Source organism: Triticum aestivum, chromosome 3D (genome assembly GCF_018294505.1).
Source record: "Triticum aestivum cultivar Chinese Spring chromosome 3D, IWGSC CS RefSeq v2.1, whole genome shotgun sequence".
Taxonomy (NCBI): Eukaryota; Viridiplantae; Streptophyta; class Magnoliopsida; order Poales; family Poaceae; genus Triticum; species Triticum aestivum.
This window is the reverse complement of record NC_057802.1, coordinates 205002073-205028658: the sequence shown is the minus strand read 5'-3', so window position 1 is coordinate 205028658 and position 26586 is coordinate 205002073.

The following is a 26586-nucleotide window of genomic DNA, read 5'->3' as shown; positions in this document are numbered from 1 at the left end:
CATTCTATGGTGGGTTCTTGAACCCAAGATTCACTCTACTTACTTCTTGTTGGTAGTGTTTGCTGGTTCCTTTAGGATATTAGTAACCTTTGTGATAGTCCTCGAGGTCCATGGTATTTCCTTCTTACAAATACCATGAACTACTTATGTCAGAAGTTCCTCGTTTAACCGAAAGATCACAACCAGAGTGCTCGTGATGAGTTCTCGATTCTATGTTGTGACTCTGCCAGTTCTACCTTTCTGCATGGGTTATCTGGAAGAAATATGTTGAACTCGTTCGACATGCTAATCTATGCACCCACAACTCAGAAAATCGTATGTTCCTTGAGTTGTCCCTCCTTAGTTGTTTCTGACCTTCGTCTATCAATTGATAGTCAGGAGTATGTGTGCATTCATGCTCATCGATGCCTATTATTCTTGTGGTCCGTCAAGCCATTCTATTTCGAAATGACTAGGAGATACAAACTCCAGTACCTTATCCATTTCTAGGATTGGGTCAAAGCAGTTGTAATCCGCAGATCAAAATGCCAATCTAGCTTTTACTCTGTTCTACCATGGAGTGTCACCTTCTTTCTTATCAAGAATGTCATGAGAATTGCAGCACCTCTTATGAATTCTTGATTTAGTGATACTTCTTGCCATCATTGTTCATTCCTCGGTTCCGTGTTGTTGTAACCGGAATGCCGGCAAGTGAATCGTGATGTGTGAAATCAATACTCCTAGCAACTTCGTTGCTTGGTAGTTAATGGACAATATTCTCATTCTTAGCGTGTTGGTTATTAAATCATCATCCTAAGATTGATCGTGCTACCTAGTCCTCATTTCTGGTGCACTCCTCGATCAATGAGTTAGGATTGTGTCAATCCCTCACTCTTTTGATCATAACATCTTGCCCTAAAAAGCAAGGTTGTTCTCGAGCTTAGTAACATATTAGTGGTTCGTGATTTTCCGAATATCTTCTTGGAAGTATTACCAGGTTGTCCCCTGACTGTTATGTTGAGCTCGTGATCAAGTTGGTTTTCCTCTAAACCAGCCATTCTCCAAGAATCTGTGTTGGATATCCCTGAGCTAGTTGGTTAAGCTAAACAACAACCTGGAGAGTTGGAAGATAAAAGCTTGTCTGACTTAGTTCATGTTGAGGGATATCTTTTTGTGTGTGAGTGTGTGTGTGTGTTGAAGAAAGATGATATCTCCATCGATTGGTCCTCGTGATTAGTTGTTGGATCTATTGCCTTGTCAAAACTTTGATTTGAGTATGGGCTATCATCAAGTCAAATCAGAACCAACGATGTTCATAATGATCTCCTACTCGTGGTTGATCCCTCGAGCATACACCATTACATCTTTTGGTCTGACCAATGCTATCACTGTGTTCTCATGATGGTGGAAGTCCAGTGATATGGAAATTCCGATCAGTTGTTGTTGAGCCCATCGACAACGTCTTTATCTCCTCCATGATTCATGTTGAACATTAAGCTAGTGTTGGAAACTTTTGAAAGCATTTCTTCATGCTAGCTCATGAAGCATATGTTTAGATGAAAGAAGTGACTTCCTCTAGTTCATGTGAAATCGATGCAAGTTGCCGCCGCGAATTCGAGGGAGCTTGTTTTTGCTTCCTTTGGAATCATCCCAAGTCAGTCATGCACGTGCGAAGTGCTCTATGGTTTGATTGGTTGGCCTCCTCCACACCATATGTGTTCCTAGCACACCAAGCCACAGATTGATTTGTTCAAAGAAAAGGAGCGTGTTGTGCTAATTCTAGATCATGCACAAGATTCTGTTATCCTCGATGATGGTTCCCAACCAGAACCCGGTAGTATTTTTACTATAAGACTACTATGTGGCCATGCTTGTCTGGGACAACGTGTTCACATGTTGTAGGAAAACCCGCTAATGTTTTGGGCTTGCTGTCGTAGTTCATCTCCCGAGAGTCTCGCAATGTTATCTCGTTGATTTGTGTTGCAACTCATCCTTTCAGACATGTGAGTCTGAAGTATCCTGTTTCTAACCAGATCTGAATCTCAGGTAGATATGATGGTTGGAACATTCTGGAACATTCCCAACACCGCCGTTGTGCCAATTTCCCATGGGCTGCTCCCTCAGTAATTGCTGTTCAGGATCATCTTCAAAAGTGGTCCTACCATGGGTCCCATCCATTTCCGATGATAAGCAAATCATCCATCGCGTTGTCTTCAACAAGGTAGTCCACATCATCCATTCTAGCCCGAGTATGTCGTTCTCTCGAACTCCGTCAAACGATCGTTTGTGAATTGCCTTAGGTTGGTATAGAGAGTTTCAATGATCGATGTATCAAAAGTAATTCTTTTTGCCGCTTAAGGGAATAATTCTACCAGTCATCTTCCCAAAGGTGCCCCATTTGTTCCGAAGAGCAACCAACTCCTTACTACGTTGACACCGTTCACCACCCTCCTAAGTGTGGAAATTCCGCTACTTATTTAAACCTTGTCATATGCTCATTTCCATCTTTCTTGATGTGTGTATCGTGTCTCAGCTCAAGAGATGTTATGTCTCATTTCATGAGCTGATCGTCAGTTGCTCGATCTTTGAGGAGATCAGTTCCGTAGAATTTCTTTCTGTCATTGTCGTGTTGGATGAAGTTCTCAGAGCATGACATTGAGACAAAGATCGTGATCGAATCAACGTTCTTATGAAGTGCAACCTAGATCGTGAAGATTGTGTTAGTTTGTGTTCCCCCTTCCATCTTACCCTACGCTTGAATCACGGGACGAGATTCTTGTTTAGTGGGGGTTAGTTGTCACATCCCTAGCTTCTGGGAATGCACTAGGCTAGCCTCATGAGTGTCATCATGTTTAAGTTTCAAATGAATTTGAAGTGGGGATTGTTTAAACCCTAGCATCAAAGGAATTCACTAGGTTCAACTAAAATATTCTCAGTGAATCCAAATGGCTTTCAAAAATGTTCATCATTTCTTGAAAATGCTAGAAGCAATAACCAGAGGTGTTGCACATTTTTCCATGACATATTTGGGCTCTGAATTAAATCATATAGTATTTGCATTTGGGCATATAAATGCTATTAAATATTTTAAATGCTCAAATAATCATAAACTAAAATGTTTGCTGTTGGCTATATTCCAAACAGTGGCATTGAGCAGTTTCATGATTTTTGGATCTGTTTAAGTATTTTTAATAAAGCCCTAAAGACTACAGAATAATAGAAAACAGAAACTAAAATAGGAAAAGTAGAGAGAGAGAAGATACCTTACCTGGCGCTTACCTGGCCTGGCCCAGCACGGCCCAGCCCACTGGCCTGGTGCCAGTCCTCGCCTACCTCTGCCAGTAGGCAGAGGAGGGACACCACGACACCGCCGAGCTCGCCACGCCTCCTCCTGCTTGCCGCCGACCGCCTGGAGCTGGCTGGAGACGCCATCCCCCCAGGCCCTGTCACTCCTCCCCCCGGTGCTCATCCCCTCCATTGTCCCTCTCGCACGCACCCACCCAAGCGCAGCCGCAGCCGCCGCTCGCTGTAGCCATGGCCACCGGCCACCCCACGCCTCGCCGAAGCGCTCAGAAGCTCCGCCTCGACCCCCTCTTCCTCCCCACCGAGCCACGCCCCGCCGGAAGCCCTGCAACGTCGTCCCCGACCTCATCTTCAACCTCTGACCGCCGGGGAACTCACCCGGGATTCGCGAGCTCCAGCCCCTTCCCAGCCTCGCCGTTGCCTCTACTGGATTCACCATGAGCCCCTGCCCTTTTCCCCTCTCTCCCCGTGCTCGTCCGCGCCTTCTAACCATCGTGGCCGTCGGAGCCGACAGCTCCTCACCGCCGGTCATGTCGCCACCGTGACTACGGCCGTGCAAGCACGCGTCCGAGCCCACCGCTGCACTCGCTGCACTCCCGCGAGTCGATCACGACCATCCACGGCTCCGGACATGCCCCGCAACGCGCAAACCGCCGTTGGCCGAACTCCGACCGCCGCTGCGAGCTCGCTTCCGACAAGCTCGGTCCACCCCAGCTGCTCCCGCTTGCCCCGTTAGATGCACGCGATCGCCAGCTCCCCGTAGAGCCTCTCCGCCGCTCATTTGGTTGCCCGAGCTGCGATTCCGAGCACCTCCGCCGTCTCTGGCGTCGCCGGCGACGAGCCGTGGACCAAGTCCGGCGAGGTTGACTCGTTTGACCTGGCGTTTGACCCCCCCAGGGTCACTGACGTGCGGGCCCGGCCCCGTTAATCTTTATTTAGATTTTGATTAGTCCTAATTAACCCTGACGGTTAGTTTCGACACTGACCAGTAGGCCTAGGCCCTAATTGACCTAGGTTAGTACTAACGTAACCCTAACTACTCTGTTAGTTAGTTGTTACACTGACATGTGGGTCCCAGCCATCAGGTTTGACCTGGGCTAGTGCCTTTGACCTGAATACGTCACCCCGACGTCATGCTGATGCAGTTAACCTTTTTCTGGATTTATTCTTATTCAGGAAATTCCAGAAAATAGTGCAATTTTCTAAAAATCATAGAAATTAATCTGTAACTCCAAATGCAAAGTGTTATATATGAAAAATGATCAGAAAAATCCAATCTATCCATCTGTACTAGTTTCATGCATGTTTAAACAAGTTAACTTGCTGTTTAGTGCAAAAAATGATAAGGCACTATTTAAGATCACACATGAGTTTGAACTTTGAACCTTGGGTTCAAAATGGCTCAAACCCATCTGGTTGTAGTTGCATTAGCCCAACACACTCATTTTTCCATGTCATGATCATGCATCATATTGTGCATTGCATTGATAGTGTTTCTTCTCTGTTTGCCGGTATTTGTCCCCTCTGAGTAGACGTGGTTCCGACGATGAGTTCGATGACACCGATGAAGAGCTATACTATCTTCAGAAGTGCCAGGCAAGCAAAACCCCCTTGTTCATTCCGATACAATCCCACTCTCTCGCTCCTGCTCTCTTTTACTGCATTAGGACAACAACGATTCATCTGTTACTTGCTGCGGTAGTTGAACCCCTTATCCTCTGCATGACCTGTCATTGCCACAGTAAATAGATGAAACCCACTAGCATGAGTAGGAGTTGTTTGAGCCCTGATGTGCCTACTCATTCATGCTTGTTTGTCATGCCTGCTACTGCTTAGAGTTGAGTCAGGTCTGATTCATCGGGGATGAATTGGAATGGTGATGAACATGTCCTACTGTGTGAGCTAAGTGTGTGAACACGATTTGGTAAAGGTAGCGGTGAGAGGCCATGTAGGAGTACATGGTGGGTTGTCTCATTGCATCCGTCCTCAGGAACTGAGTTCTGTGTTTGTGATCCATGAACAGCTACTACCACACGTTGGGCCCTGAAATATGACCCCGCTCGACTTATTAACCCCCCTTGTCCTCTGTCCAGGAGTTGCAAGTAGTTTCTGGTGTTTGTAGTATTCTGGAGGCCGTGCGCAGAGCTGACCCGAGGGGTGGGCTGTGATGCGGTAGGCACGGATTACCGAGCACCTGTTTGGTGTCTCGGGAACCCTGCACACATCGTTTGGGGCTGTGAGCGAAACTCTGGCCGGATCTCCTCGCGGATGGAACCCGAATAGGCGATAAACCTGGACTAGAGACTTGTGTGGTTAGTCAGGTCGTGGTCTACACCCACGTCGGCTTTCACTTGAAGTCTGCCGAGCACATGTCGTGTGCAGACGCTAAGTGGTTGAAACATGTGTGAAGAAGTACACCCCTGCAGGGTTATAATGATCTATTCGAATAGCCGTGTCCGCGGTAAAGGACTTCTGGGTTGCCTATAACAGTTCATAGACAAGTGAAAGTGGATACTCTAAAACTCGCAAGATAAGCGTGAGTGCTATGGATGGCCTTCTCGTAGGGAGACGGAAGCGGATCCATAGTGGTGTATTGATATGGTGAATATGTGGACTCGTGTGCGCCACCACAAAAGAGTTACTTGCAGTCATAGTCTAGGATAGCCACTAAGTCAAAGCTGGCTTGCTGCTGTCAAATTCCACCACCCCCTTTGTTGATACTGATGCATATGTAGCTAGTTCCGATGTGAGTCTTGCTGGGTACATTTGTACTCACGTTTGCCTATTTTATGTTTTTGCAGAGAGACCCCAGTCTCACTAGTAGTTCCGCGTGGAGTTCGACGTTTAGCTTGTTACCTCAGCTACGATCTTGTGCCCCTGGTAGGGTCTTGTAGATAGTCAGGCTTCTCAGCCTTTTCATTTGTAGTTGTCTGTACTCAGACAAGTTAAGCTTCCGCTTGTGCTTATTGCTTGTATTCTCTGTATGTTGGGTCATGAGACCCATGTTTGTAATACTTGGCTCCTCGGAGCCTAATGAATAAATACTTTGAGTCGTAGAGTTTTGTTGTGATGCCATGTTGTATTTACACATATCGAGCATACTATGTGTATGATTGAAATGCTTGGTATCTGTGGGATCCGACAACCTTGTTGTTTATCCTTGGTAGCCTCTCTTATGGGGGAAATGTAGTCTTGTGCTTCCATGAGCCATAGTAGTCCGTACAGCCCGGTTCACCGGAGTCCTGCTAGCCCAGCACTACTGCTCCGGAACACTTGACTGGCCGGCATGTGATTCGCTTTGTTCCTGTGTCTGTCCCTTCGGGGAAATGTCACGCGGTGACATCTGGAGTCCTGCCTAGCCTATTACAGCCCAGTTCACCGAAGTCCTGTTAGCCCAGTGCTACAGCCCGGATTCGCACGCTGCTAACCGACATGCTCGATGTTGATTCATGTATGCTTGTCCCCGTAAGTTAGTGCCACTTTGGGTTCACGACTAGTCATGTCGGCCCAGGTTCTCTGTCATATGGATGCTAGCGACACTATCATATACGTGAGCCAAAAGGCGCAAACGGTCCCGGGCCATGGTAATGCGACACCCATGGGAATACCGTGCGTGAGGCCGCAAAGTGATATGAGGTGTTACCGGCTAGATGGATGTGACTTGGAATCGGGGTCCTGATAGCGTTGGTATCAGAGCCTGACTGCCTGTAGGATTACCAAGCAAAACTGGTCGAAGTTGAGTCTAGAAATGCTTTCGCTATATAAGGGAATTGATTGTGGAAGGAAACATAAGGATCTTTTTACTCCTTATACCTCATGCCCTCTGATCTGAGTCAATCTCTTCCTTTCTACGGGGATTAAGAACTAGATCTTCTCATCTATCTATCAGGATGACGAGTTACTATGATAGAGACTTATAGGATTGATGGATTTAAGCCCCAGTTCAGTTTCTACTACTTTTGTGTGTTGACCGTTGATCTCGGAACCTTGATATTGCGATGCTAAGTGGTTATGCCACCATGTTGCATGATGTCTCAAATATTTTTGAGCATTTACAGCCGTTATGCTGTCCGAGTCATCCCAGGTTTCTAAGCCATCTGTTGCATTTGCTAAATCCTTTCCCTCTGGTTTTGTTGTTTTTTGCAGGTTAATCACACTAATTGCTGAGTTGAGGTATTCTATTGCCTCGACATATATGTTGGAGTTATTATTACGACCCTAGGTCTCTTAGAAGATTACTTAGTAAACTATCCATGTTTTGTGTTCCCGGTGTGATGATTCTGGCCATTATTCTCGAAAGCATCCCGTGATGCCATTTAGTTAGTAGGCATTCTATGGTGGGTTCTTGAACCCAAGATTCACTCTACTTACTTCTTGTTGGTATTGTTTGCTGGTTCCTTTAGGATATTAGTAACCTTTGTGATAGTCCTCGAGGTCCATGGTATTTCCTTCTTACAAATACCATGAACTACTTATGTCAGAAGTTCCTCGTTTAACCGAAAGATCACAACCAGAGTGCTCGTGATGAGTTCTCGATTCTATGTTGTGACTCTGCCAGTTCTACCTTTCTGCATGGGTTATCTGGAAGAAATATGTTGAACTCGTTCGACATGCTAATCTATGCACCCACAACTCAGAAAATCGTATGTTCCTTGAGTTGTCCCTCCTTAGTTGTTTCTGACCTTCGTCTATCAATTGATAGTCAGGAGTATGTGTGCATTCATGCTCATCGATGCCTATTATTCTTGTGGTCCGTCAAGCCATTCTATTTCGGAATGACTAGGAGAAACAAACTCCAGTACCTTATCCATTTCTAGGATTGGGTCAAAGCAGTTGTAATCCGCAGATCAAAATGCCAATCTAGCTTTTACTCTGTTCCACCATGGAGTGTCACCTTCTTTCTTATCAAGAATGTCATGAGAATTGCAGCACCTCTTATGAATTCTTGATTTAGTGATACTTCTTGCCATCATTGTTCATTCCTCGGTTCCGTGTTGTTGTAACCGGAATGCCGGCAAGTGAATCGTGATGTGTGAAATCAATACTCCTAGCAACTTCGTTGCTTGGTAGTTAATGGACAATATTCTCATTCTTAGCGTGTTGGTTATTAAATCATCATCCTAAGATTGATCGTGCTACCTAGTCCTCATTTCTGGTGCACTCCTCGATCAATGAGTTAGGATTGTGTCAATCCCTCACTCTTTTGATCATAACATCTTGCCCTGAAAAGCAAGGTTGTTCTCGAGCTTAGTAACATATTAGTGGTTCGTGATTTTCCGAATATCTTCTTGGAAGTATTACCAGGTTGTCCCCTGACTGTTATGTTGAGCTCGTGATCAAGTTGGTTTTCCTCTAAACCAGCCATTCTCCAAGAATCTGTGTTGGATATCCCTGAGCTAGTTGGTTAAGCTAAACAACAACCTGGAGAGTTGGAAGATAAAAGCTTGTGTGACTTAGTTCATGTTGAGGGATATCTTTTTGTGTGTGAGTGTGTGTGTGTGTTGAAGAAAGATGATATCTCCATCGATTGGTCCTCGTGATTAGTTGTTGGATCTATTGCCTTGTCAAAACTTTGATTTGAGTATGGGCTATCATCAAGTCAAATCAGAACCAACGATGTTCATAATGATCTCCTACTCGTGGTTGATCCCTCGAGCATACACCATTACATCTTTTGGTCTGACCAATGCTATCACTGTGTTCTCATGATGGTGGAAGTCCAGTGATATGGAAATTCCGATCAGTTGTTGTTGAGCCCATCGACAACGTCTTTATCTCCTCCATGATTCATGTTGAACATTAAGCTAGTGTTGGAAACTTTTGAAAGCATTTCTTCATGCTAGCTCATGAAGCATATGTTTAGATGAAAGAAGTGACTTCCTCTAGTTCATGTGAAATCGTTGCAAGTTGCCGCCGCGAATTCGAGGGAGCTTGTTTTTGCTTCCTTTGGAATCATCCCAAGTCAGTCATGCACGTGCGAAGTGCTCTATGGTTTGATTGGTTGGCCTCCTCCACACCATATGTGTTCCTAGCACACCAAGCCACAGATTGATTTGTTCAAAGAAAAGGAGTGTGTTGTGCTAATTCTAGATCATGCACAAGATTCTGTTATCCTCGATGATGGTTCCCAACCAGAACCCGGTAGTATTTTTATTATAAGACTACTATGTGGCCATGCTTGTCTGGGACAACGTGTTCACATGTTGTAGGAAAACCCGCTAATGTTTTGGGCTTGCTGTCGTAGTTCATCTCCCGAGAGTCTCGCAATGTTATCTCGTTGATTTGTGTTGCAACTCATCCTTTCAGACATGTGAGTCTGAAGTATCCTGTTTCTAACCAGATCTGAATCTCAGGTAGATATGATGGTTGGAACATTCTGGAACATTCCCAACACCGCCGTTGTGCCAATTTCCCATGGGCTGCTCCCTCAGTAATTGCTGTTCAGGATCATCTTCAAAAGTGGTCCTACCATGGGTCCCATCCATTTCCGATGATAAGCAAATCATCCATCGCGTTGTCTTCAACAAGGTAGTCCACATCATCCATTCTAGCCCGAGTATGTCGTTCTCTCGAACTCCGTCAAATGATCGTTTGTGAATTGCCTTAGGTTGGTATAGAGAGTTTCAATGATCGATGTATCAAAAGTAATTCTTTTTGCCGCTTAAGGGAATAATTCTACCAGTCATCTTCCCAAAGGTGCCCCGTTTGTTCCGAAGAGCAACCAACTCCTTACTACGTTGACACCGTTCACCACCCTCCTAAGTGTGGAAATTCCGCTACTTATTTAAACCTTGTCATATGCTCATTTCCATCTTTCTTGATGTGTGTATCGTGTCTCAGCTCAAGAGATGTTATGTCTCATTTCATGAGCTGATCGTCAGTTGCTCGATCTTTGAGGAGATCAGTTCCGTAGAATTTCTTTCTGTCATTGTCGTGTTGGATGAAGTTCTCAGAGCATGACATTGAGACAAAGATCGTGATCGAATCAACGTTCTTATGAAGTGCAACCTAGATCGTGAAGATTGTGTTAGTTTGTGTTCCCCCTTCCATCTTACCCTACGCTTGAATCACGGGACAAGATTCTTGTTTAGTGGGGGTTAGTTGTCACATCCCTAGCTTCTGGCAATGCACTAGGTTAGCCTCATGAGTGTCATCATGTTTATGTTTCAAATGAATTTGAAGTGGGGATCGTTTAAACCCTAGCATCAAAGGAATTCACTAGGTTCAACTAAAATATTCTCAGTGAATCCAAATGGCTTTCAAAAATGTTCATCATTTCTGGAAAATGCTAGAAGCAATAACCAGAGGTGTTGCATATTTTTCCATGACATATTTGGGCTCTGAATTAAATCATATAGTATTTGCATTTGGGCATATTAATGCTATTAAATATTTTAAATGCTCAAATAATCATAAACTAAAATGTTTGCTGTTGGCTATATTCCAAACACTGGCATTGAGCAGTTTCATGATTTTTGGATCTGTTTAAGTATTTTTAATAAAGCCCTAAAGACTACAGAATAATAGAAAACAGAAACTAAAATAGGAAAAGTAGAGAGAGAGAAGATACCTTACCTGGCGCTTACCTGGCCTGGCCCAGCACGGCCCAGCCCACTGGCCTGGTGCCAGTCCTTGCCTACCTCTGCCAGTAGGCAGAGGAGGGACACCACGACACCGCCGAGCTCGCCACGCCTCCTCCTGCTTGCCGCCGACCGCCTGGAGCTGGCTGGAGACGCCATCCCCCCAGGCCCTCTCACTCCTCCCCCCCGGTGCTCATCCCCTCCCCTGTCCCTCTCGCACGCACCCACCCAAGCGCAGCCGCAGCCGCCGCTCGCTGTAGCCATGGCCACCGGCCACCCCACGCCTCGCCGAAGCGCTCAGAAGCTCCGCCTCGACCCCCTCCTCCTCCCCACCGAGCCACGCCCCGCCGGAAGCCCTCCAACGTCATCCCCGACCTCATCTTCAACCTCTGACCGCCGGGGAACTCACCCGGGATTCGCGAGCTCGAGCCCCTTCCCAGCCTCGCCGTTGCCTCTGCTGGATTCACCGTGAGCCCCTGCCCTTTTCCCCTCTCTCCCCGTGCTCGTCCGCGCCTTGTAACCATCGTGGCCGTCGGAGCCGACAGCTCCTCACCGCCGGTCATGTCGCCACCATGACAACGGCCGTGCAAGCACGTGTCCGAGCCCACCGCTGCACTCGCTGCTCTCCCGCGAGTCGATCACGACCATCCACGGCTCCGGACATGCCCCGCAACGCGCAAACCGCCGTTGGCCGAACTCCGACCGCCGCTGCGAGCTCGCTTCCGACAAGCTCGGTCCACCCCAGCTGCTCCCGCTTGCCCCGTTAGATGCACGCGATCGCCAGCTCCCCGTAGAGCCTCTCCGCCGCTCATTTGGTCGCCCGAGCTGCGATTCCGAGCACCTCCGCCGTCTTTGGCATCGCCGGCAACGAGCCGTGGACCAAGTCCGGCGAGGTTGACTCGTTTGACCTGGTGTTTGACCCCCCCAGGGTCACTGACGTGCGGGCCCGGCCCCGTTAATCTTTATTTAGATTTAGATTAGTCCTAATTAACCCTGACGGTTAGTTTCGACACTGACCAGTAGGCCTAGGCCCTAATTGACCTAGGTTTGTACTAACGTAACCCTAACTACTCTGTTAGTTAGTTTTTACACTGACATGTGGGTCCCAGCCATCAGGTTTGACCTGGGCTAGTGCCTTTGACCTGAATACGTCACCCCGACGTCATGCTGATGCAGTTAACCTTTTTCTGGATTTATTCTTATTCAAGAAATTCCAGAAAATAGTGCAATCTTCTAAAAATCATAGAAATTAATCTGTAACTCCAAATGCAAAGTGTTATATATGAAAAATGATCAGAAAAATCCAATCTATCCATCTGTACTAGTTTCATGCATGTTTAAACAAGTTAACTTGCTGTTTAGTGCAAAACATGATAAGGCACTATTTAAGATCACACATGAGTTTGAACTTTGAACCTTGGGTTCAAAATGGCTCAAACCCATCTGGTTGTAGTTGCATTAGCCCAACACACTCATTTTTCCATGTCATGATCATGCATCATATTGTGCATTGCATTGATCGTGTTTCTTCTCTGTTTGCCGGTATTTGTCCCCTCTGAGTAGACGTGGTTCCGACGATGAGTTCGATGACATCGATGAAGAGCTATACTATCTTCAGAAGTGCCAGGCAAGCAAAACCCCCTTGTTCATTCCGATACAATCCCACTCTCTTACTCCTGCTCTCTTTTACTGCATTAGGACAACAACGATTCATCTGTTACTTGTTGCGGTAGTTGAACTCCTTATCCTCTGCATGACCTGTCATTGCCACAGTAAATAGATGAAACCCACTAGCATGAGTAGGAGTTGTTTGAGCCCTGATGTGCCTACTCATTCATGCTTGTTTGTCATGCCTGCTACTGCTTAGAGTCGAGTCAGGTCTGATTCATCGGGGATGAATTGGAATGGTGATGAACATGTCCTACTGTGTGAGCTAAGTGTGTGAACACGATTTGGTAAAGGTAGCGGTGAGAGGCCATGTAGGAGTACATGGTGGGTTGTCTCATTGCATCCGTCATCAGGAACTGAGTTCTGTGTTTGTGATCCATGAACAGCTACTACCACACGTTGGGCCCTGAAATATGACCCCGCTCGACTTATTAACCCCCCTTGTCCTCTGTCCAGGAGTTGCAAGTAGTTTCTGGTGTTTGTAGTATTCTGGAGGCCGTGCGCAGAGCTGACCCGAGGGGTGGGCTGTGATGCGGTAGGCACGGTTTACCGAGCACCTGTTTGGTGTCTCGGGAACCCTGCACACATCGTTTGGGGCTGTGAGCGAAACTCTGGCCGGATCTCCTCGCGGATGGAACCTGAATAGGCGATAAACCTGGACTAGAGACTTGTGTGGTTAGTCAGGTCGTGGTCTACACCCACGTTGGCTTTCGCTTGAAGTCTGCCGAGCACATGTCGTGTGCAGATGCTAAGTGGTTGAAACATGTGTGAAGAAGTACACCCCTGCAGGGTTATAATGATCTATTCGAATAGCCGTGTCCGCGGTAAAGGACTTCTGGGTTGCCTATAACAGTTCATAGACAAGTGAAAGTGGATACTCTAAAACTCGCAAGATAAGCGTGAGTGCTATGGATGGCCTTCTCGTAGGGAGACGGAAGCGGATCCATAGTGGTGTATTGATATGGTGAATATGTGGACTCGTGTGCGCCACCACAAAAGAGTTACTTGCGGTCATAGTCTAGGATAGCCACTGAGTCAAAGCTGGCTTGCTGCTGTCAAACTCCACCACCCCCTTTGTTGATACTGATGCATATGTAGCTAGTTCCGATGTAAGTCTTGCTGGGTACATTTGTCCTCACGTTTGCCTATTTTATGTTTTTGCAGAGAGACCCCAGTCTCACTAGTAGTTCCGCGTGGAGTTCGACGTTTAGCTTGTTACCTCAGCTACGATCTTGTGCCCCTGGTAGGGTCTTGTAGATAGTCAGGCTTCTCAGCCTTTTCATTTGTAGTTGTCTGTACTCAGACAAGTTAAGCTTCCGCTTGTGCTTATTGCTTGTATTCTCTGTATGTTGGGTCATGAGACCCATGTTTGTAATACTTTGCTCCTCGGAGCCTAATGAATAAATACTTTGAGTCGTAGAGTTTTGTTGTGATGCCATGTTGTATTTACACATATCGAGCATACTGTGTGTATGATTGAAATGCTTGGTATCTGTGGGATCCGACAACCTTGTTGTTTATCCTTGGTAGCCTCTCTTATGGGGAAATGTAGCCTTGTGCTTCCATGAGCCATAGTAGTCCGTACAGCCCGGTTCACCGGAGTCCTGCTAGCCCAGCACTACTGCTCCGGAACACTTGACTGGCCGGCATGTGATTCACTTCGTTCCTGTGTCTGTCCCTTCGGGGAAATGTCATGCGGTGACATCCGGAGTCCTGCCTAGCCTGCTACAGCCCGGTTCACCGGAGTCCTGTTAGCCTAGTGCTACAACCCGGATTCGCACGCTGCTGACCGACATGCTCGATGTTGATTCATGTATGCCTGTCCCCGTAAGTTAGTGCCACTTTGGGTTCACGACTAGTCATGTCGGCCCGGGTTCTCTGTCATATGGATGCTAGCGACACTATCATATACGTGAGCCAAAAGGAGCAAATGGTCCCGGGCCATGGTAAGGCGACACCCGTGGGAATACCGTGCGTGAGGCCGCAAAGTGATATGAGGTGTTACCGGCTAGATCGATGTGACTTGGAATCGGGGTCCTGACAATATATATATAACAAAATGCCCGGCCCCTATTTATTTTTTGATAATATTGCTGCGCCCACCCCAACATTATAATTAGAATAAGCCCAGCAAAATCGTGTATTTTGAGAAAGTGCAAATGGCCTGTAATTTTTTTAGGAAAAACATAAATGGGCCGCATGGACGCTACATTATTTGTTCACCCAGCCCAGCTAATGGACTGTAATTCAAAAAAAAAAGATCAAATGGACTGTAAATTCTACCCCGCAAAAAAAGACTGTAAATTCTGAAAAAATGGGTTGAATACGTGCCACATTTTTGGAGGCTGAAATGTGGGCCAATAGGTCGAAGCCAATGCAAGTTGTTGTCAACTTAGTCAACAAATGATTCTGACATCGTTAGCCGTTGGATTTACATCCAATGACCGGCATCCATCTTCAATCTCTCGTCTTCTTCCTCCAGCACCGACGGGACCACCTGCTCCGGCCTCCTACTGCTAGCAGCTCTGCTTAGCACGCTTCGCTGTGAAGTGCTACTCCACCGTTGGCCAAGCCATCCCTCCACCCCTCCACACCTCCTATTCTTCTCCACCGACTGCCGAACCACACCGCACCAGAACAAGATAACCCTCATACACCTCTCCATTTGTGAGTGTACTCCCGCGTCTTCCCATCTCCGGCTCGTTGCTGTCCGGGGCCTCGCCGTCGTCCACCACCTTGGATGCGCTCGGCGCGGAGTGGTCAACGAACGACACCATCGGAAGTAGATTGTGCGCGGAGAGGCTGACAGCTGGGTCCACGGCCGCACGCAAGGAAATGCCTCCTTATTACGCGGAAAATAATGATTCCTCCACGTGACAACTGGGACCCACCAGAAGGGCCTCTGTATTTCGCGAAAAACGTTCCCACCGCTGACAGGTCAGACCCACCAGCTATATCTTCGCACGCAAGGAAGTGCCTCCTTATTACACACAAAAATGAATACCCCCCGGCTAGCTGGGACCCACAATAGTGGGAGGCTGACTTGTGGGCCAACTAAGCTGATAGGGACGGAGGGCTTTGTCAACTTAGTCAATATGAATGATTCTAGCTCCAGTGACCGTACGATGTCCATCCAACGGCCATAGTGCTTCTTCAACCTCTGGTCTTCTTGCTCCAGCCGCCCAAAGCAACGCTGGTCGTGCCTCATGCTGCTGTCTCCTGTGGCCGGCTGCGATGCCGCGGAGGCCTCACCGCCCCCTACTACTCCCACCGCTGGCTAGGCCATCCCTCTACTCACCGACACCCCCTGTTATTCTGCAGCGACGGCAGCCTCACACCGCAACGAACCAGTGAAACCTCATACTCCTCTACGCGTGGGCATCCACTACCGCGTATTCCCCGGCTCCGCGTCGTCCCCTTCCTAGGCCTCACCGTCATCCACCGCCTTGGTGCTATCGGCGCGGCGTGGTCAACGTGGTCAAGGAACGGCTTCCATCGGACGTGGACTGTACGTGGAGAGGCTGACAGCTGGGTCCATGGCCGCAGCAAGGAAGTGCCTCCTTATTACGCGGAAAATAATGATTCCTCCAACTGACAGCAGGGACCCACCGGACGGGCAACCGTATTTCGTGAAAAAAATGTTTCCCTTCGACTGCTGGGACCTACCAGCGACATCTTCGCACGCAAGGAAGTGCGTCCGGGCAAAAAAAAATTATTCGCCCCCTGACTGCTGGGACCCACCAGCTACATCTTCGCACGGAAGGAAGTGCCTAACAGTCGGGACCCACCTGGTCGAAGCATACGTAGTGTTGTCATTCTGGTCGCGAACGTGTACATACATACTTGTCGATGTAGAGGCACGCACGTAGCATGTACACGTACGTACAGCGACCAGGGTGCAAGAAAGTAAATACGGCCACGTACGTACATACGGGCGGGGTCTCGAACGCCTACTCGCGCGTACGTACGGCCAGGGCTCGTGTACATGGCTGGCTCGGAACGGAGAAACTGCGTCGTCGTCGTGTTCATGGGGAGGCAAAGGAATGCGTCGTGTTCATCGGGAGGCAACAGAACGCGTGGGAGCCAACCGGCTTGGACGGAACAGCCGATGGAAACGAGGCCTGGCGTACCACAGAACAGAGGAAACGGGCTTGTGTTCGACCGGCCACGTTCGAAACGGGATCCTGTTCATCGGGAGGGGTCTGGCGTACCGCAAAACGGAGGAAACGGACCTCCTACGGTCGAAACGGGGGTCCTGTTGATCGGGAGGGGTGTGGCGTACCGCAAAACGGAGGAAACAGACTTGTGTTGGAGTGCTACGGTCGAAACGGGGGTCCTGTTCATCTGGAGTGGTGGCGTACCGCAAAATGAGACTCCATGGGATACTGTTCATCTCCACCGTTGACCCCCTCCAGCCTCCACGGGCTACTGTTCATCCACCGTCAACCTCCTCCAGCCTCCACCTGCGACTATTCATCCACGCGCTACTGTTCATCCAGCCTCCACCATCTACTGTTCATCCTGCCCTCCACGGGGTCCTGTTCATCCAGTCCCAACCGGCTCGATCGATCGGGGTCCTGTTCATCCAGAGGCAACACCACGGGGTCCTGTTCATCCACCCCCAGCGGGAACTGTTCATCCAAACCCCCCCAGCAACGCTAACTGTTCATCCAGAGGCAGCATCGATCGGCTTCAGTTAGCAGCAGTAGCGAAGGAATCGCTCGATCGGGTTCAGTTAACAGCCATCGATCGATCGCTCGGGTTCAGTAACGTGTAGCCTGCAGTGCAATTGCTCGGGTCAAGTTAGAGCCCAACGCCTCGCTCGGGTTCAGTTAGAGCCCAACGCCTCGCACCCACGCGCGTGCGTGTACGAGTGAAATGCGCATCGCTCGGCCCCGACCACCCACCGTAACCGGGAACACCCCGATATTTTCCTCGCCCTCGCTTCTACCACGGTTTTTCCATCATGGATGGCCCAAAGAATGTCATGCAGCTGCGTCTCCGGCCCGCCCAGAATGAAAAGCCCATTTTCTGTCATGATTTTTTGTCATAGAAGTAGGACCCCACCACATCTATGATGATACCGTGTTTTGTCACAATTATTGTCATAGAAGTGTCATAAGTATGACAGAAAAAAATTCGTTCGGCCCAAAATGTCACGGATGTGTCTTTTTTGTGTAGTGTGACCGAAGTGTTAGGGTTTCTAGAGGTGGCTATGTCAAATGAACTCGGTGGCTCCGGATAGGAAATATCTGTGAGGCCGAGTTTGGCTTTTGGTTTTGGACATATTTGGAATGAGAAAGTGGTTGAGGGCTTTGGAGCAATATCACAAAGCATTTTGAGCAAGTAGACCATTAAGAAACACCTCACCCCTTTTAATAGTATTGGCTTTCCTATGGACTCAATGTTATCTTGGATCACTAAAATGTAAATGAAGAGACTTTAGCTATTGCCAATAGTCTTGAAACCATTTGGCTTTTGAGTTGTAACACTTAAACATGATGGTCGTCTGCCACTTTTGCTGCTACTTTGCGATGTGGTGATAAATTCCACATGAAGTCATTCTGCAGACGCCCATTTCTCATTATGCATTTCATTATCGTCATTATTCTTATGTATGCATGATGATTTGTCTTCATGTGTTGAAGAGGATCTCCACAACGTAAAACCTGCCATGTGCATTTGCATTCAAAGGCAAACTACTTATATGCACATCTTCGGGGGGGGGGCTTTTCAAGCTATGAAGACAATGCCCGTGAACTTTAGGTTTCACATACTTTTATCCCCGTTGAAAACTTCAACCAGTTTGTCATCAATCACCAAAAAGGGGGAGATTGTAAGTGCATCTAGTGCCACCCCTAGTTGGTTTTGGAGTATTGACGACAAACGTGGTTGAGGGAGTAATGTGTTTGTGAGAATTGCAGGATAACACAGATAGTAGTCCCTCATTGATTCGGTTTACCTACCAGAGATGACCACTAAAAATGTATGAAGACATTGAAGACAATGGTGGTCATGAAGACTTTCACGATGAAGATAATGACGTGTGAAGACATTCACTTAAAGACTATGGAGTGCGAAGACATAGTTTATTTCGTAGTTTCCGTTTCTTCTTTCTTGAGTCATAGGAACCACCGTATTGCTAAGTGGGGTCCAAGTGAACAAAGTCAGATGACTGAAGTGATGCTCAACAAAAATCCTATGTCTTTGAGCGAAGACAATGAAAGCAAATCTTATCCATAGTTGGATGAGTCAGCTTTGCTTGTAGACCAAGCCAAGATGCCGCGTGTGTTTGAAATCCGACCATTGGACACGTGTCAGTTTCTTAGTGACCCAGGGTCATTTCAGACATATCATGTCGGGTTGCCTCCAGGCTAAAAATAGCCCACCCACTACACCATAATTTGGTGGATGCTCATAGTTAGTGCACGGCTTTTGTCGTTTGAGAGCAACCCACCTCCGAAGCCTTTGAGAGGGAGAGAGATATCATTGCGAGGACAAAGCCCAAACACCCAGAACCAAAGAGTGTTAGGCATCACTGAAGTCTATCTGTCCGCGTGACCTGAAGACTTGTTACACTTGAGGATTGTGCATCCTCCAGCCGGTTAGGCGTCACGTTCTGAGGATCCAAGAGTCATTGTGGATCGCAAGTGAACGGAGTGTGTGAAGGTTTGGAAGTCTACCTTGAAGACTTACCTGAGTTATTGGGCGAGGATTGGGTGTCCTTAGCTCAAGGGGAATAAGGTGAAGAAACAGTCTTCTGAGTTCATTCTCAGCCTCCCTAACCAGACGTACAGTTGTCATAACAACTGGAACTGGTCTACCAAATCCTTGTCATCACCAAGCAACTAGTTATATCCCCTACTTCCTTTACATTTCAATTTGTCTTCGTGAAGTCATTGCTTGCTTGCCTGATCTGTTTAACTTCACTGTGTGAAGACTATTTCCTGTTTGGCTTCATAATTTCTTCCATTCTAATCCATACTACCAAGATGTTGTTAGTCTTCGTGCTTTCACTATATTTCTTACTTGACTATGGCTTGTCTAGTGTAGTTCATCTGCCGCTGCATATCATATAGGTTCATTCCAACAGTTTGTCTTCAAAGACCTCGTGTTTTGAACACTTTCATAAAAATCACCTCTTCACCCCCCTCTAGTCGATAACTAGCACTTTCACTAGTACCTAGCCGAAAATCACTCTATCTCTTCCTCCTCATAATTCTTTCATGTTTGCCCGTCCTTGCCATGGCCAGTGTGCAGAGCTCTAGGTTGAGAACTACTCGTAACAAGGGAGCGGCAACCAAGGCCGCGGAAAAAAAAGATGGCTCGCCGCCTGGCAGAGACCTCGAAAGATCTCTCACGGGCAGGCGAGGGCTCCCATGAGCGCCCTAGCCGTGGAGGCGAACATGCCGAGCTGCCGGCGCTGGAGTCGTTATCCCTTGACGACATGCCCGATCAACTCAGTAAGTAGGAGGAGTTCATTGACGGCTTGGTGGAGCTACTGAAGGAGAGCCTCGAGGACATGCCCGCCGAGCTCAATGAGCAGGGGGAATTGACCGCTGGCTTTGTGATGCTGCTGAAAAAGAGCAGTGCCTCGGATAAGAAGGCGACCAGCGAAATCCTGCAACTTCAGGAGGACAAGGCGATGCTCCACCACGACCTCGACCTTCTGAAGGAGGAGAACGCCGGCTGGAAGAAGCTGCATGAGAAGAGTACTTTCTCCATGAAGATGCTGCATGCCCTCATCACGGAACAGAAGGAGGCGTTGGTGAAGCTCCGCATCGAGCACCCGGCTGCTGTCAAGGTATGTAATGCGGCCGTGGAACAGATGATGAAGGCTCGCGTCGAGAAATCCCGCGTCATGGACAGAATGAAGAAGATGGTGTAGGAGATGTGCGAGCAGATGGAGGTCGTCGAGGCGATGAAGAAGCAGCTTTGACTCCGCGGCTAGCAACCTTCATGTAGTAGAGAGCAGCGCGCCAGACTTGTGTGTGCGTCTTCCTTCTTTTTTTTGGGGGGGGGGGGTAATCTTCCTTCTTCTTTCGCCCCTGTGTTTCTTCTTTTTCTTTGGGTGTTTCGCCGCACGTGTCACGTTCTCTGCGAGGCATGAATAGAACAATGCTAACAATGAGCGGCGCTGTGGGATCGATGACTAGCAAATTAGATCATTGTTTATCGCCATATCGCACTGGGCTGCCGTGTTTCGTGCTCCTCCGTCGTACTAGTACTCCAATGGAAAACTTGAGTATACTGCACGGTTCTTTGCTCCTCCTCGAGTCATCGGGAACTTTTATACAAGCAGTCAAATCACAAGGCGCCGCCTTCCAGCAGTAATGAGTCGTCCAATCACAAAGGCCCTCACCTCTCGTGAAACCGACCAAGCGAGACTGCCCTGTCCTCTAGCCTTTTAAATGTATACTTTTGTACAGTAGTAGTATCGATGGATTGCGCCATGGAGCAAGACTAACAAGATGAAATTAAAGAAAAAAGGTGGCACATATAGAGAGCGCTCGTCGCCAAATTATGCATATAGTACTATTAAAAAAGCTAGCACGTGCTTAGATGGGTGCTAAATTCTATTAAAGAAATTATCATACCTATTTAATTCTTGGGTTTTTATTATGTATGCCACCAATTGTGTCTCACGACTCAGTTTTGCCATTAGAAGTTACAACTACTCAAAAATGCCATCGATCCGTGAGATGCTTGCTCAAAAATGCAATTAGATATCTCAAAAATGCCATCGTTCCGTTAGATGTTTTCAAAAAATTTCCATTAGACATTGTTATTTTCATGTCAAACCCGTTGACCATGTTATATGACAAAAATAAGCCTAGACCCACATGTCGATTATCTCTATCTCACAATGATAAGTGTGGCCCCGCTTGTCAGGAGTAACCAAGCGAATAATTTTATACGAAAATGAGAACGCTGTTGGGATCAAGTAGGCCCCACACTTTCTTGTACATTAGTGAGATAGAGGGAGAGCTGGCATGTTGGTCCATAGGTATTTATGTCATTATAACATGGCAAAAGATATTTGAGTCACAATAATGGCATCTAGCACAACACACCCCTCAAATAAAACTAAGCACCCTGAAATTCTTTGACAACTAAACTGCTGGCTATATGATGTTGGCCATATATATTGTCCGTATATAATGTGAAGAAATGAGTGGTAGTACTACCAACTACAAAATGAACTATAAGAAATACTAGTATGTACGTACTGAAGAGTTAAAGTAACGAGAAGGAACATAACATAGTTCCGCTGGGGGCTCAGCACAACACACCCCACAAATAGAACTAAGCACCCTAAAATTAAACTAAGCAGCTAATCCGGTAGACACTGCATTACAACCACCATGAGCAATGACACTGCCACCTTACTCGGACTACTCGTCCATGTGCTTGACTTCATCCTTGTCCCTCTTCCTCTTGGCCGATACTTCTTTGCTTGAACCGCACACTTGGCTCTCGCTCTTCATCCAACCCTTTTAGATATTGAAACAAAGGTAGGCATCCATTGCAGCGTAATTGACGTGGTCTCTATCTAGTACATTCCACTTCCATGCATGATGAAACTTGGGCGGAGGTTTCGTTGATTTACCGTATAAAGGATCAACCATGGATGCTGCCAGGGTCAACAGTGAAGGCTGATGGGAGGACACCAGCACATTCCTCTGGAGGTCGAAGGGCTGGCCTACAACGAGGCCTATCCCACCCAGGACTTCTTTATTGCTCGTAAAGTCTACAGAAACGAATTTGACTTTGCCGCCCCCGAGGAAGTTCTTAAAATCCTCGCACTCAACGTTGGCCGATACTTCGGATACGGGGTTCTGAGAGCCCTTGGATCTGAGATCGAACAGTTGCATGGCGTGATTCTAGTCCTATGGGTGAATATCCTATCCTGGAGGGTTATTCTGCAAATTTTCAGCATCTTAGCATGCGACCGTTCAATCATAGATCCAAGGGCTGTCAGCAGCCTGTATCATGGTCGCGTCTACCACGACCGTCACCTCGCTTGCACGGTCGCACCCTTGGAGATTTCAGACGGCTATAAATGAGCATTTTTTCCTACTTCGCATGCATGAAACTACTTCCTCCGTCTAGGTGCGTTAGGCTATCTGATGTTGGCATGTCATACATAGTCATCACTTAGTCACTCATACAACAAGGTTAGCTGTAAGGTTGGCTATAAGAGTAATATTTTTTACTTCTCTCTATCTCTTTCTTCGTACTACCTCCGCTTCAGTTTACAAGTCCTGCGTGTATACCTAGGTTGTAAATTTTATCACCGTTATATATGACTTATACTACCTCCATTCCGGTTTATAGGGCTCAATTCAAAAATCTCACCAACCAAGGTAGATGGTGAGTGGTGAAACAATTTTTGTAGTTTGCAAAACCACTCAATTAATGCGCTTGTTTTCTTCAAAAAATTATTTTTACCAATGCATTAATTGCAATGCGTGCATGCATAAAGTACATGCATTGGTAAATTTTCTCTTAATACTTGCATGCAATGATTTATTGCCCTTGAAATCTGAACATGTGATGTGAAACAACCAAATTGAGACTTATAAAATGGGAAAACTAAAAATTTGAGATAAGCCCTATAAACCGGAAAGGAGGGAGTATTAGGTTGGTCAAATTGACAACCTAGGGGTACGCGCATGCCATGTAAACTGAGAGAGATGGAGTAGTATTTATTGCATTTGCCAAAAGGAGTAAGGAGTACTGTACTTGGCACCTGTATACCATGGAGGTGGTCAGGAATCGGGAGACTCACGCCGGTCATAGCGCCGCAGTTAAAATGATAATGGCAAGTCAAATCACAGGGCCCCACCTGTCCAACAGTAACTAGCCGTCAAATCACACAGCCCTATGCTTGCAACAGCCTACTCCCTCATCTTCTCGCCTCTTTGTCGAACCGACTAGGAGGAACTGCCCCGCCTACCACGAGGGAAAAGCCCCGCCCTCAACTTTTAAATATAATTTGGTATCCGTGGAGAGCATGCCCGTCGCATTCACATCGCAGCCCGGATGGTCGGTCATTCTGGCATGACACTCTCCGAATGGAACGCGCGTCATATTGCGCTTGCACACACATGTGGGACCGCAATTGAGAACCGACCATAGGCACACTCCCCGGCCCCGCAAGTCGACTGAGTTAATAGAAGACAGAGGCGGGCGATAGTACTGGAGCAATGTTGTACAGACGCCGGTGCCTGGATGATCCCTGCATGACACAAAAGATCAGTTCGTCCATGCATGTGACCAGAATCCAGCAGATGGCTGGATTGGCTATTGTCTACATATCATGCAGGCTGTGTTGTACAGGGGTGTAGTTCTGTTCAGAAATCTAAAAAAAGGTTTCTTGTCATCTCGCAATATTAGGTGTCATGTGCTTCGGATCACTACGAGGGTTAAACAACGACAACTGAGTTCCTCCATGGCGCTGGTCATTGGGGCACATGCACGAAGACAACTCGGGTGCCATCTAGGTCAAGCCGGCTATGTTAATTAGGACATCTATCGATGGACCCCTTTTCTATGAGTTTATCTTTAATTTGAGCTTTGATAGTCGTCTAGTTTGTCCGTCGGGATTCATGTTGTCTCCTTGGGGCAGTGAGGTTATGGTTTCTTGTCATGTGGCATTTTTTCGTGTTATATGTTAGTCCGGTGCTTCAGATCAAAATGACGACAACTGCGCCTCCGTGGCACCTGCATGAAGACTTCTCGACAGTCATTGGCGAGGTCAAGCTGGCTCCGGTAGATAAAAGAAAACTACTCCACTATATAGGCAGGAGCCTCCGCGCTTGCTTGCTAGTGTTGCTCTCTTCACACTGTCTCGTCCTCTCCATATCTAAACACGACAGCGGTGCCCACACTCTCTCACTACTCACTGTTGGTCACAGATCCAACCGGATCCTCTCCGCCAGGGAAGGTGAGAACACTACCAAAAAATACACATCCGTGACATTTTGGGCCGAACGAATTTTTTTGTCATACTTATGAAACTTCTATGACAATAGTTGTGACAAAACATGGTATCATCATAGATGTGGTGGGGTCCTACTTCTATGACAAAAAATCATGACAGAAAATGGGCTTTTCATCCTGGGCGGGCCGGAGACGCAGCTGCATGACATTCTTTGGGCTGTCCATGACGGAAAAAACCGTGGTAGAAGCGAGGGGGAGGAAAATATCGGAGTGTTCCCGGTTACGGTGGGTGGTCGGGAATAAGCGATGTGCGTTTCTCTCGTACACGCACACGCGTGGGTGCGAGGTGTTGGGCTCTAACTGAACCCGAGCGAGGCGTTGGGCTCTAACTGAACCCGAGCAATTGCACTGCAGGCTACGCGTTACTGAACCCGAGCGATCGATCGATCACTGTTAACTGAACCTGATCGAGCGATTCCTTCGCTACTACTGCTAACTGAAGCCGACCGATGCTGCCTCTGGATGAACAGTGAGCGTTGCTGGGGGGTTTGGATGAACAGTTCCCGGTGGGGGTGGATGAACAGGACCCCGGTCGATCGAGCCGGTTGGGGCTGGATGAACAGGACCCCGTGGAGGGCTCGATGAACAGGACCACCCCGTGGAGGGCTGGATGAACAGTAGACGGTGGAGGGCTGGATGAACAGTAGCCCATGGAGAGGGCTGGTTGAACAGTTGCCGGTGGAGTAGCGCGAGGTGGAGGCTGGATGAACAGGAGCCCGTGGATGAACAGTCGAAGGTGGAGGCTGGAGGAGGTCGACGGTGGATGAACAGTAGCCCGTGGAGGCTGGAGGGGGTCAACGGTGGAGATGAACAGTATCCCGTGGAGTCCCGTTTTGCGGTACGCCACACCCCTCCTGATGAGCAGGACCCCCGTTTCGACCGTAGCGCTCCAGCACAAGTCCGTTTCCTCCGTTTTGCGGCACGCCACACCTCTCCCGATCAACAGGACCCCCGTTTCAACCGTAGGAGGTCCGTTTCCTCCATTTGCGGTACGCCAGACCCCTCCCGATGAATAGGATCCCGTTTTGACTGTGGCCGGTCGAACACAAGGCCATTTCCTCTGTTCTGCAGTACGCCAGGCCTCGTTTCCATCAGCTGTTCCGTCCAAGCCCTCCCGATGAACACGACGACGCATTCCGTTCCGACCCAGCCGGTTGGCTCCCCATGAACACGACGATGACGCAGTTTCTCCGTTCTGACCCAGCCATGTACAAGAGCCCTGGCCGTACGTATGCGTGAGTAGGCGTTCGAGACCCTGCCCGTATGTACGTACGTGGCCGTATTTTCTTTCTTGCACACTGGCGGATGTACGTAAGTGTACATGCTACGTGCGCGCCTCTACTACGACACGTGCGCGCCTCTACATCGACCAGTATGTACGTACACGTTCACGACCAGAATGACAACGCTACGTGCAAAGATGTAGCTGGTGGGTCTCAGCAGTCAGGGGGCGAATTGTTATTTTTTTGCCCGGACGCACTTCCTTGCGTGCGAAGATGTAGCTGGTGGGTCCCAGCAGTCAGGGGGAAATGTTTTTTGCAAAATACGGTGGCCCGTTCGGTGGGTCCCCGCTGTCAGGTGGAGGAATAATTATTTTGCGCGTAATAAGGAGGCACTTCCTTGCTGCGGCCGTGGACCCAGCTGTCAGCCTCTCCACGTATGGTACTCTTCCGATGGAAGTTGTTCCTTGACCACGTTGACCATGCCGCGCCGAGAGCACCAGGGCGGTGGACGACGGCGAGGCCTAGGAAGGGGACGACGCGGAGCCGGGGAAGACGCGACAGTGGAAGCCCGCGCGGAGAGGAGTACGAGGGTTCACTGGTTCGGCTGCGGTGTGAGGCTGCCGTCGCCGCAGGGCCTGGCCAGCGGTGGGAATAGTAGGGGCCGGTGAGGCCTCCCCGGCAGCATAGCCGACCACGGGAGGCAGGAGCATGCGGCACGACCGGCGCTACTTTGGGCGGCTAGAGCGAGAAGACCGGAGGTTGAAGAAGCACTATGGCCATTGGATGGACATCATACGGTCCAGCAGAGGGAGTATTCATTTTTTGTG